Below are 13,222 nucleotides of genomic sequence, written 5' to 3'. Positions count from 1 at the left end.
TGAGGCATCTTTAGCAAAGATGAAAAATCAATTGTTATCTTGAGGTGGTGTATCCGTACATTTATGGACCGATGCAAGTTAATTCAATTAGAGGCAATATGTACTTTGTCACTTTCATTGATGATTTTAGTAAAAAGTTGGGAACTTACTTGATTAAAAGAAAATATGAGGTGACAGAAGTATTCAAGAAATTCAAATGGATGGTGGAAGGACAAAGTGATCACAAAATAAAAACTCTAAAAATAGATGGTGGATATGAATATGTCTCAAATGATTTTTGGAAATTTTATTATCAAAAGGGCATTGTACATAAGGTGGTGCCATCCTATACGCCTCAAAAAAATGGAGTGGCCAAGAGGAAGAATTGATTTATTATGAACATGGTGAGAAGCACGTTGAAAGGGAAAAACTTGCCAAAAGAATTATGGGGAGAAACGGTGTCCACAATCGCATAATTGTTGAATAGGTGTCCAACAAAGAAGCTAAAAAATATTACACCTGAAGAATCTTGATCTAGATTAAAGCCAAATATGAGTCACTTAAAGGTATTTGATTCGGTTGCATATAAAAGGTATGTTTCAGATTAACTTAAAAAGAAGTTAAATGACAAGGGAGAGTAAATGATATGTGTTGGGTATCACTCTACGGGTCTATGACCTAGTTAACAAAAGAATTATAACTAGTACGAACGTGACCTTTGATGAATTGAGGGACTGGAAGCATGCTGAAATTAGTTCGAAATTTGTTGGAACTCTTCCTGCAATGTTTGAAAATGCAACCAGTAAAGTCCAAATTGAAGGAAATGTGAGAAGATCAACAAAGACAAAGAGGCATGTCCGCAAGACTACAAGATTGTGAGTCATTCCTGGATAATGAAGTAAACAAAAATGGTGATCTCGTTCATTTCTTATGGCTGAATATGAACCTGTGAAAACAAAGGAGACCTTGAGTGATCCAAAGTGGATATGTGCTATGACGGAGGAGCTGAAGTCAATTGAGAAAAATAAGACATGGGAACTGATTTTTATACTTCAAGGAAATAAGCTAATTGGTGTAAGATGGATGTACAAAGTGAAGGCAAATCCCAAGGGTGAAATAATCAAGCATAAGACTCAATTAGTTGCAAAGAGACTTTTGCAAATAGAAGGCATATAATTTGAATAAGTAATTTCCCAAATGGCTATAATTGAAACCATTAGGCTAGTTATATATATATATATATATATATATATATATATATATATAAATATATAATTAGTCCATCTATCAAATGGACGTCAAATCTGCATTTTTGAATAGTTCTTTGGAAAAGGAGGTGTATGTGGCACAACCACCTAGTTTTATTATGAAAAATCAATAATTCAAGTTTTAAATATTGAATAAGATGTTGTATGGCTGAACTAAGCACCAAGAGCTTGGAACAAAAGAATTGATGGGTTTCTAAAGGAGATAGGATTTGATAAATGTGTATCCAAACATTATGTGTATGTGAAGAAGGATACAAGCAAAGAAGTGATCATCATATGTCTCTATGTTGATGGTTTATTGATTACGAGCAGCGGTGAAGATTACATTACTAAGTTCAAGGGTGATATAATGAAGAAGTTTGAAATGACAAATTTTGATCTCATGACATATTTCCTTGACATTGTGTATCACAATTCTGAAAAGGGATTGCTCATGCATCGAAGGAGGTGTGCTCTTGAGAAATTGAAGAAGTTTAAATTGAAGCATTGTAATGCGCAATTATCCCTGTAGAGTTGAGATTACAACTATAAAAAATTAAAGACGAGAACAATATTAATCCAACACAGTGTAGGAGGTTGATTAGATCAATTCGGTACTTGTGTAGTACGAGATTGGACTTGGCATATAGTATTGAAGTGATTAAATTAAAGGGGAATCCAAAGGCATCATACTTGGGAGAAGTCAAGAGAATTTTGAGATACATCAAAGGTTTGATTGGCTGCAAAGTTATATTTCTCGCAATGGATAAAGGTAGAAACTGCAAATTGCTCGGCTATACCAACTTAAACTAGTGTAGAGATAAAGATGATAGAAAATCCACAGCCGGATACATCTTTATGTATGGAGAAACATCAATCTCTTGGTGTTATAAGAAGAAACTAGTTGCGGTGCTCTCTTCTTGCGAGGTCGATTACATTACAGCATCTATTTGTGTATGTCAAGTTGTATGGTTGATGAATTTGATGAAGGAGTTGTGTAGCAAAGAGTATGAAGTTGTGACATTGATCATAGACAATGTTTCCGCCATAAACATTGCCAAGATCCTATTGCACATGAGAGAAACAAGTATATCGAGATGCGATTTCACTACTTGAGAGAGCTTGTGAGTGAAGAAAATTTGAAGTTGGGGTATTGCAAAAGTGAAGACCAGGTGGCCGATTTGCTAACCAAATGAGTAACAATTGAAGTGTTCAAGAGGTTGAAGGAGAACATGAGTATGAAAGACTTGGAGGACTTGAATTAATGTCGTGTATTAAGAAAATGGAGTAATTCAAGTTTGTATTGTTGTATAAATACTCAACGTGGCTTGACCCGAAATGAAACATCTAGTGATTGTCGAATTAAATGACATTAACACTATCATATAACGATAAAAAAATTATGCTCAACACCCAACTATAATATGAATTTATTCATCCCAAAAAATTCTTAAGACGTTTCAAGTTGTTGTTGTAATATATTTAGTCTCATTAATAGAGACAAATTTATACATACTTACAATCTTGATTACCAAGAGATTATGGTTTGTTATATGGTTTTTATAAAAAATGTCCGCGACCGCGAAAACGGCAGCGACAAAAAGATTTTGACAAATATCAATACCGATACGTTATTACCGTTTTTTATATTAAAGAACAAGTTGTTTTTAATTCACACCACAACAACCGTAATCAATATCGCAACATCTGTAACAACCGAAATCATAAAAATGTTTACACTATAGCTTCTGTTTTTTAAAACCTTGGTTTGTTATTCTACTACTTACCCGTCTACCCTACTTTTAGAACCTGAAGATCATGATGAATTACAGTAGTATAATGAAAGCACCAACTATTGGCAGGTAGGGAGTAGCACAGCACCGAATAAAAGAAATTTTCTCACACATTGAACACTTACAATGGAAACTCAAAAGAAAAGGACTGGGCTCACAGAATCAGCTCTTCCAACGGTTTTTTACCATACCATGTTCTCTATTGTGTGCTGTCAGGGCCCACTCTTTGCTTCATTTATACATTTCTTATGGTTACACTCATCCTTTGATCAGTTTGATGTGTTTGAGAGTTTTCAATCAAAATTTATTTTATTTACAAAATTTAAAATATGATTTTTAAAATATAATAATTATTATTAAATCCATTTTTAAATTATTTATCTCAGTTAAATTTTAACTAAAATCAATTTAATCAAACTTATTTTCATCGTCAAAGACATTAATCATGAATAACGTTAAGTTCCAAAAAAATATAATTATGCATACTGGAATTTAATTAACGTAAAATAATTCTTATGCATTCTAGAATCAAAATTTCAGAGTGCATGTATATTTGTTCCAAAAATATAAATTTCAAATAGCTTAAATATCATTCACACACACACAAAAAAAAAAGTTATGCATTTCGGAAGCAAATTACAAGAATGTATACATATATTCTAGAAAGGGGTTCTGGCCAATGGATGTGCGTAACTAGAAAAGAGGGTGCAAATAAGAACTTCTAATTTGATTTTTTATAATGGTAGTATATCAAAGATAGCATGACACGAATGGCCCCAGCCCAAGCAAAATAGTAACAGCAATCATCAACTTGCTATCTTGTCTTGAAAACAAAGTCCATCATCAAGAAACTGAAAGTCATTTGTAACATAATAATATTTTGATGCACAAAAAGGAAAGAGAATTTTGTATCGCACCCTAAAAGTTTAAAAAATTATTAATAAATAATTTAACAAATCTACTTAATTGAATGAAATATTTTAAGAGAATTTAAAATAAAAATTTAAAAGTAATACATTGATCGTGTAAACTAACTTTATACATATTTGTTTTTTTAAATTAAAATTATGTTTTAATTAGATATATGGTTGTGATTGATTGACAGTGTAAAAATATTTTACACAGTCGATGCATATCCCTTTCTCTCTTAAAATAATTTAAATAAAATTAATTGTTTAAATAAAAAATATAAAAAATTGTTAAAATGATTTAAATTTATAAAAAGTATTTTATTCAAGATAAATTTAAAGAATTTTAAAATAATATTAAAAAGTAAATAATTTGAAACTACTCATTCACAATTGTTTATTATTAGATTTTAAAATTTTATAAAATATTTCTCATATTTTATAAAAATTCCAAATCCACCTCTAAAATTTTCAAAAAATACAAATAAGTGCCTAATAATTTTCATATTTTACAAATTAGTCCCTTCAAATTTTCAAAAATTGCAAATTGGTCTCTATTTTTATATTTTAAATTTGGCCGAAAATTTTAAAATATTATGAAAAAGACCCCAAAAAATTAACAATGAATTATTTTACTACTTCATCCAAACAAAATAATTTAAACATGAATAAATTTTAATTGAATCATTTAAAATGCTTAGAATTTTGAATTCCTTGAAAATTTTAAATTACCTCATCCAAACATACTCTAATGAGAGCATGTAAGGTTTTAAGAAAATTTAGAATGATTTAAACAAATTTCATGTTTTGGATAAAAAATACAAAGAATTGTTAAAATTGTGGAAATATATTTTGAATATTTTGTCCAAGTTAAATTTTATGATTTTAAAATGATACATAAAATTAAAGAAATTCAAATTTCTCTCATACTCTATAAATTTTGAATGTCAACTTGGTCAATGTTATTATTTTAACTTTTACAAATTAGTCTTTATAGTTTTCAAAATTATAAAATTGCCCCTAAAAATTAGTACAATAAGTCCTTTAATAATTTTTAGATTTTACAAATACGTCATTACTTTTAAATTTAAAATTTAACCCTATAACTTTAAAATTTATAAAATTGAGCCGAAAATTTAAATAATTTTTTCTTATGCTCAATCCAAAGAAAAAGTTTTAAAATAAATAAATTTCAACTGAATAATTTAAATTGCATAAATTTTTAAATTGCTTAGAAATTTTCAATTAACTCATTCAAATACAACCTAAGGAAATTCTAATATGCTCCTCAAATTTTGAAAGCGTATTTACGTATGTGCACCATTTTCTCACTAAAACACATCCTAATATGAGATTCGTCTTTTTTTCTCTCCAAAGTTTAGTCTGGAGATGCATCTTCGGATTCACCTTATATGCACCCCATGCATTCACAACCGAGTAGGGATGGCAATTTGGCCCATCCCCAGTGGGTACCCACAAAAAACCTCATATCGGGTAGGGTAAATACCCATAAAAATGGGTATGGACACGGACACGGGTAATTACCCATTAAAATATGCGGGTATGGGTGCGGGCACGGGTACCTTACTACCCAACCTGCCCCATACTCACACTACATATTTCTATAATGTCATTTATATTATTATATAAAAATGCATGATTCTAAATTTTTTTAAAAATATATCGCTATTAAATCATTATACATTTTAATAAAAGTGTTTATTTGTTTCTTAACTCAACAATAACATATATAGTTTTCTTAATATTGTTAAAAGACTTAAATTATATGATATTTTGCAATTAAACGATCTAATTTTACTATAAATGCGGGTAAACGGGTACGGGTATGGGCATTGAGGTACCCACAGGGTACGGGTACGGACATGAATATTGATACCCACGCGGGTTTGGGCTCGGGTACGTGGATTTTTTTAAACTGCGGGTATGGGGACGGGTACTATAGTACCCTGCCCAAACCCTGCCCATTGCCATCCCTACAACCGAGGCACATTCATTTTAACATAAATTGATCCGGAGATGCATCTACGTATTCATCCTAGACAGAATATAGAGATGTATATCTAGATTCACACTAGACAGTAAATTTTGACTTTGTTTTGAAGATACACTGATGTAACCGACGATGTATTATAAATATACTACCATATTAGATTTTATATAAATTAAATCATAAACTAATCAAATAATATGAAAATACCATATATAAATTAATAAAATTAGAATACATAATGAAGTTAAAATAAATTATAAACGATAATAATGTTAATACAAATACTATATGCTATGGCGTATGTGGGACTCAGACCCCCCGTTCCTACGCTGCATTTTGTATTATAGTGTCATATGTGCCTCCTCTATGACGGCATCTAGAATGCCCCATGCCTCAGAGCCTTCTGAAAAGACTCATCTATCTATATTTAACTGCTCAAGCTCTACGATACATCAACATCTATATGAGATGGTATTTTAAAATATCAAATAATCCATACTTGCCGCATCTGAATCTTCCTACATATGAAAGAGAGCATCTAAGGCTAAGTGAGAATAACATATATTAAAATATTACATATATTCTTAACTATTTTTGTTTATATTATTACTTTATGTTATTATGTTATGGTTCTTTGTTGATGTGTGTGTAAAATATAAGTTTAAAAATAAGCAAATAGATCATATAATCCGAACATGTAAATCACCTTATCAGATTGATGGAGAATTTTACAAGTTCGAATTATATATTGTTATTGTTTTTCCTTGATAATTCTATTTTTACTTTTTAATTGAACTTAATATTGTACATTAATATCAATTTTTAGGAGTGTTTAATCATAATCTCTTAGCAATTTAGCCTTTAACCTTAAATTAATTCTCAATCCCTTAGTGAATTAAATTTAAGATTATGTTTTTGGTGTGTAATTTGAAGGATCAACTATGCCAATTGAATGATCGTCTCAACCAACGCGATACAACAATGGTAATCATCGTTTAGTATCAACACTCTTCAATCGACAATGATGAATGTGTTCAGTGATGTGTAGCTTCAAAATGACAATGATGTGAGAGTTCTCAAATATTAGCGTCATTCTTAAGGACCGTTTAAGTTAGATGTTACCCCGATCAAACATGTTGATAGTTGATACTATCTTTTCAAGTTTGATTTGTTTCAAGACAATTGATGAAATCGCAAAATGCATAGTTGAAATAAACGAATAAACTAATTTATTTCTTATATGATGATGTTTGTATTTAATTGATAATTTTTTTAATTTATGTTGGTGTAATATTATTGTTGTTGATATATTATGTCATTGAGTTTTATTTAATGAACTGTTTACTTTTAATGTTCTTTGGGTTTTCAATATGTTTGAATTTTAGAATGCAAATACTTAAAAAAACATGTTTTTAATACTAAAAAAACATGCTTTTAATGTTACTTTTAAACATGTTTTTTTTTCATAGCTTCTATAACTTTCTTAGACTTAGCATTTGTGTTTCCTGGAGGGGCAAAGGAGTCTCGACACTGTCATATCTAATTAGATGGTCTATACCTATGCTAGATTAAAGTGGACGATTTTAACTTCTCATCATATATAAACATGTCACGTATCATAACAAGTATTTATCCACTCTCACTCGTGCAAGTTACACCTCTGTGATCTCACTAACTATACCATCAAAATATTAATCATGCAGATCCTCCTCAACTCATCACACCCAAAATTTGCAAAACCGCATTAGAGAAGCATCTCAACACCGTACCGCCGATCTCTCCTTCTGCTACGAAATAATTTCTATAAAAAAATCTTTTGACTTGCTTTGTCATCTAGACTGTCTTTGAGGGCGTTTAAGTCGGGTTACCGAACAGGGTCTCAAAATTTCACAGTTAAATTTTACTTAAATAAAACCTCATAAATCTTTGTCATTTTTAAAATTTAGTCAAATAGAATCTCTAATTATTATTTTCATGGTTAAATCATGACTAGCCTACATAGAGTCTGAAAATTTTTGAGACTTGAACCTCAACTTTTTTGGAGTACATTATAGAATTTAAGGCTAATAAAACCTCCATCAATATTTCTTGATCAAAAAATATTATAGAATCTCCAATCAGAATATTCAGGACAATTATGATTTATATGTAGCATTTGATATATAAAACTAAAAACAGATTACAAACTAATATAACATACACTTATCTCTACTATTTTCTTTAAACTTGGATTGTAATATAACATTTTTTTTCTTTATGACATGCATGGATTAATAATCACATTTATATTTGAATTTCTTTTTTTTAGACAATAAATATTTGCAATTTCATTGTCTAAACTATCCTACATGTAATATGATAATTAAAAATAATAATTTCTTTGTCAAAATTGTCCTACAACCTAAGTTGTGATATATAAAATATATATAATTATATGAGATTCAAATATTTTCCTTTCTAATTTGGCATAAGTTCCTTTTGTTTGAGATAATTCTATATAAAAAATATTTAATACTAGATATAAATAACTTTTAATTAGAATTAAAATATTTATGGTATAACAGTAGATTATATATTGATGCCGAAAACAAAAATAATATATTAATTATATCATTGAATGACTCTCAAACACTTGTATGAGTAGGGTTGATCTAACCTACTTTGAAGTCTAAAATCATTTTTAAAATAAAATATTTAAAATATATTAAAAGAATTAATTTTTTAATTGACGAAAATTAATTTAAAAACTAAAATAATATAAGAATTTTTACTCATTCAACTATTAAATTTAATATAAACTCTATAAATTTATATATTTATAATTAAATTCACATTTTTTTAATTTTTTTATTAAAATTTTGAGGTTTAAAATTTATGTTTGAATCGCCTGATCTTTAGACAGACCCAATGTTCTAATTAGTATTCCCTTCATTTTAAAATCAATGTCGTTTAAAGTTTTTCTACATATTTTAAGGAATGTAATAATACTGTCATAAAACATTGCATTTTTACTAAATTAACCTTATAATTTGATAATGATATTAATACTAATCAAGACGATAGAAGTGAACAAATATCCAACACATTTGAACATGTGAACGTCGTTGAAGAAAACCCAAGTGATGTTACGAGTCGAGTTAGGACTATTTAATTTTGTGTTATCTCGGAACAAAGATATATAAATATTTTGTACATGTAATTTGTAACTACATGTATTATTAACTACATGTAATTTGTAACTACATGTATTTGGATTTGGAACATGTATTATTAATTATACATGTATGTATTTGAACATGTATTTTTAACTATACATGTACTCGAACATGTAATTTGCATTATGTTTGATACATGTATTAAATACAAGTACTAATCTTACATGTTCATAGACAATTTTACGTTGGATAATTTGTTATTACATTATTTAGAAATCCTAGTTTTGGATTTAGAATTTAATATATAATACATGTATTATTGCATTGCATAGTTACTTAAGACTTCTTTTTTGTGAAAATGGATTCGTTTAGGACTGGTAAACCCCCAACTCAGACATGGCTGGACCTGAATAGCAAAATTGGAGCCCATTTTAATTTGAACTTTTTGGGCCTGGTCTTGAAAAGCCCGAGTCCCGAATGGACCGGCCCGTTTAGGACCGGTTAGCCCATTTCGACAACTCTAAGTTAAATGATCACATTCACATCAACATTTTTTATTTATAATGTCAATATAATTTAAAATATTATATTTAGAAAACATTAAAAAAAAAACTAACTCTTTTTCTTAATGGATACGAAAGTATTTATCAATAAATTCAATAATATAATTGCATACGTCAAAAATTGTAATTATTTAATATAAAATTTTAAAAAAATCTTTAATATATGACATTTTTTTTGTCATATCTCCTTATTCTATTGGTCTTTTTATTTTGATTTCAAATGCATGTTCTCATCACTTTATAAAGTAAGCTTCTTTAATACATTTATCTCAAAATCTTATCTCAATACGCACAATACAAACAAAGCTATCTAACATGTAGAAATTTATGAAACTCTTTCGGTTGTATGAACAATTTATTTACAACATGTCACACCTATTTATCATGTTTACAATAGTTTATAAGCATTTAGCTCAGCTGACGCATACTAGTTGAGCTTTCACATTTACTCCAATTTTTTTTTTTATATTTATAATATTGATATAATTTAAAATATTATATTTTTAAAACATTAAAAATACTAACTCTTTTTTTCTTAACAAGTACGAAAGTATTTATTTTATTTCAAGAACTTCAATAATATATAGTCCAAAAAAACTACAATAGTATTATTGCATAAGTCAAAAATTACAATTACTTAATATAGAACTTAATACTTTTCCTTAAATGAATGACATATTTTTTAAAATTTCTCCTTGTTCTACTGCTCTTTTTCCTCAGCAAATTGACTTCAAATTCCAATGCATGTTTTCATCACCTTATAAAATGAGGTTCTCTACTACATTTTTCTCACAATCCCATCTCAATACATACAATCAAAGCTATCTAACATAGAAACAATTATGAAATCCCTCATTGTAATTCTTTTTGTGATTCTGAGTGTGCATGATGTGTCTCTGGCAAGAACAGATAATAGTGAGAATAAGAAGAATACCTACATTGTTCATGTTGCCAAATCCATAATGCCAACAAGCTTCGACCACCATTTAATCTGGTACAAATCAATTGTGAAGTCGGTATCCGAGTCAGCTGAAGTACTCTATGCCTATGATAATGCAATAAATGGATTCTCAACAAGTTTGACAGTTGAAGAACATCAATTACTAAAGACAACTCGAACACCAGAATTTCTCGGGCTTGATAAACTTGCTAGTTTGTTCCCCACGACAAACAAAAGTAGTGATGTAATTGTGGGACTCCTAGACACAGGTGTTTGGCCCGAAAGCAAGAGCTTTGATGATACTGGATTCGGGCCAATCCCGCGTAATTGGAAAGGAGAATGTGAAACAGGTACAAATTTTACAACATCTAATTGTAATAAGAAATTGATTGGTGCTAGATTCTTTTCAAAGGGCATCGAGGCGTTTATGGGTCCAATTAATGAAGCCATCCAGTCTAGATCGCCTCGAGATGATGATGGCCATGGAACCCACACCGCGAGCACAGCTGCAGGATCTGCGGTGGAAAACGCAAGTCTTTTTGGCTATGCCAATGGGACTTCACGTGGGATGGCAATTGGAGCTAGAGTTGCTATGTATAAGGTTTGTTGGAAAGATTTCTGTAGCAATGCAGATATATTGGCAGGAATAGATCGGGCCATTGCTGACAACGTCAATATTCTTTCATTATCGCTTGGAGGTCTAACACGTGATTATAAGGATATCATCGCGATTGGAGCCTTTGCAGCTACGGAACATGGTATTCTAGTCTCGTGCTCAGCAGGAAATTCGGGTCCTACTCCTTCCCGTGTCACTAATGTAGCACCCTGGATTACCACCGTGGGAGCCGGAACACTCGATCGAGATTTTCCTGCATACGTCAGTTTAGGAAATGGAAACAATTATTCTGGTGTGTCACTTTATAAAGGAATTTCTTTGCCCGATACTCTTGTGCCGTTCATATATGCAGGAAATGCAAGCAAAGATGATGAAAATGATGCTGCGAGATGTCTTCCAGGTAGCTTGGCTCCAAAAAAAGTAGCGGGAAAGATTGTGTTATGTGATCGTGGATATCTTGATAAGGTAGCCAAAGGATATACAGTGAAATCTGCTGGTGGTTTGGGCATGGTGTTAGCCAACACTAAGACAAATGGAGAAATTCCACGAGCTGATGCTCATATTTTGCCAGCAACTTCTGTTAGCTTCACAGATGGTGAAGCTATCAAGAATTACCTATTTTCTGATCCAACACCAATGAGTACAATTGTGTTTCAGGGAACAAAGCTAAAAGGTTGAGCCATCTCCTGTTGTTGCAGATTTCAGCTCACGAGGCCCGAATTCAATAACCCCTCAAATATTGAAACCAGATATCATTGCTCCTGGTGTTAACATCTTAGCAGCTTATTCAAAAAATGCGAGTCCCACTACCTGGGATTCTGATCCAAGACGCGTAGATTTCAACATTTTATCAGGAACATCCATGTCATGCCCACATGTAAGTGGACTAGCAGCTCTAATCAAGTCCATTCATCCAGATTGGAGCCCAGCCGTCATTAGATCCGCGTTGATGACAACCGCTTATACAACTTACAAAAACAATAAGACATTATTAGACAGCGCAACCAAAAAACCAGCAACTCCGTTTGATTTTGGTGCTGGACATATTGATCCTGTTTCCGCGCTAAATCCTGGCCTTGTCTATGATTTAACAACGAATGACTACTTGAGCTTCCTCTGTGCTTTGAACTACTCGCCTGTTGATATTGAAATTGTAGCGAGGAGAAAGTACTCATGCGATCCAAAGAAACAATATAGTGTAACAAACCTTAATTATCCTTCATTCGCAGTGGTTTTTGAAGGTAGAAATGATGAGATTAAACACACTCGGACTCTTACCAATGTGGGTGCGGCAGGAACATACAAGGTATCTGTTAAGTTAGATGTTCCATCCGTCAAAATCTCAGTTGAACCAAAAGTGTTAAGTTTTAAGGAAAATGAGAAAAAATCATACATAGTTACATTTACTACATTAACTTCAGAACAAAATATTACTCAAAGTTTTGGCAGTTTGGAATGGTTTGATGGAAAAATAGTTGTTAGAAGTCCTTTAGCATTTAGGTGGAAAATACAGTAAAATCTTGATGCTTTGTGTTTATGATTATATAATAAAATAATAAAACATAATATTTGTATACATTTGAATTTTATTACTTTTGTTTTATCATGTATGAATATACACTTTAGTTTTTATTCTTGTTTTTCATTTTCTTAACCAATCAAATTATATTATTTGTTAATATCGAAAACATTTTAAACTTTAAAATAAAGTAAGTCAAAGTTCACTTCACTCTTTTAACTTGTTTACCATCCTCAAATTCTTACAATCTTTTGAAAAACAAATTACAACTTTAATTTACTAATAAAAAAAATTTATACTTAAATTTACCAATTAAAATAATAAATTTGACAAAAAAAAATCCCAAATTTATTATCTTTAAACCTTAATCTCAAATTCCACAAAATGCTTCAAATTTATCAAACTTCTTACTTTTAATTTTATTTTATATTTCAAATCAATAATCAAAATGAAATTTTACAAATTTTTTGTAAAATACAATTAATGAACAA

General features: G+C 30.2%; 1 pseudogene; it reads left to right on the top strand.

Moving 5' to 3' along the window:
• Positions 1-71: 71 nt before the first annotated feature.
• LOC131650178 (subtilisin-like protease SBT1.7) lies at positions 72-12,844 on the top strand (annotated as a pseudogene).
• The last annotated feature ends 378 nt before the right edge of the window (positions 12,845-13,222 follow it).

Source organism: Vicia villosa, linkage group LG2, assembly GCF_029867415.1.
Source record: "Vicia villosa cultivar HV-30 ecotype Madison, WI linkage group LG2, Vvil1.0, whole genome shotgun sequence".
Classification (NCBI taxonomy): domain Eukaryota; kingdom Viridiplantae; phylum Streptophyta; class Magnoliopsida; order Fabales; family Fabaceae; genus Vicia; species Vicia villosa.
This window is presented reverse-complemented; position numbering and strand designations above follow the sequence as displayed.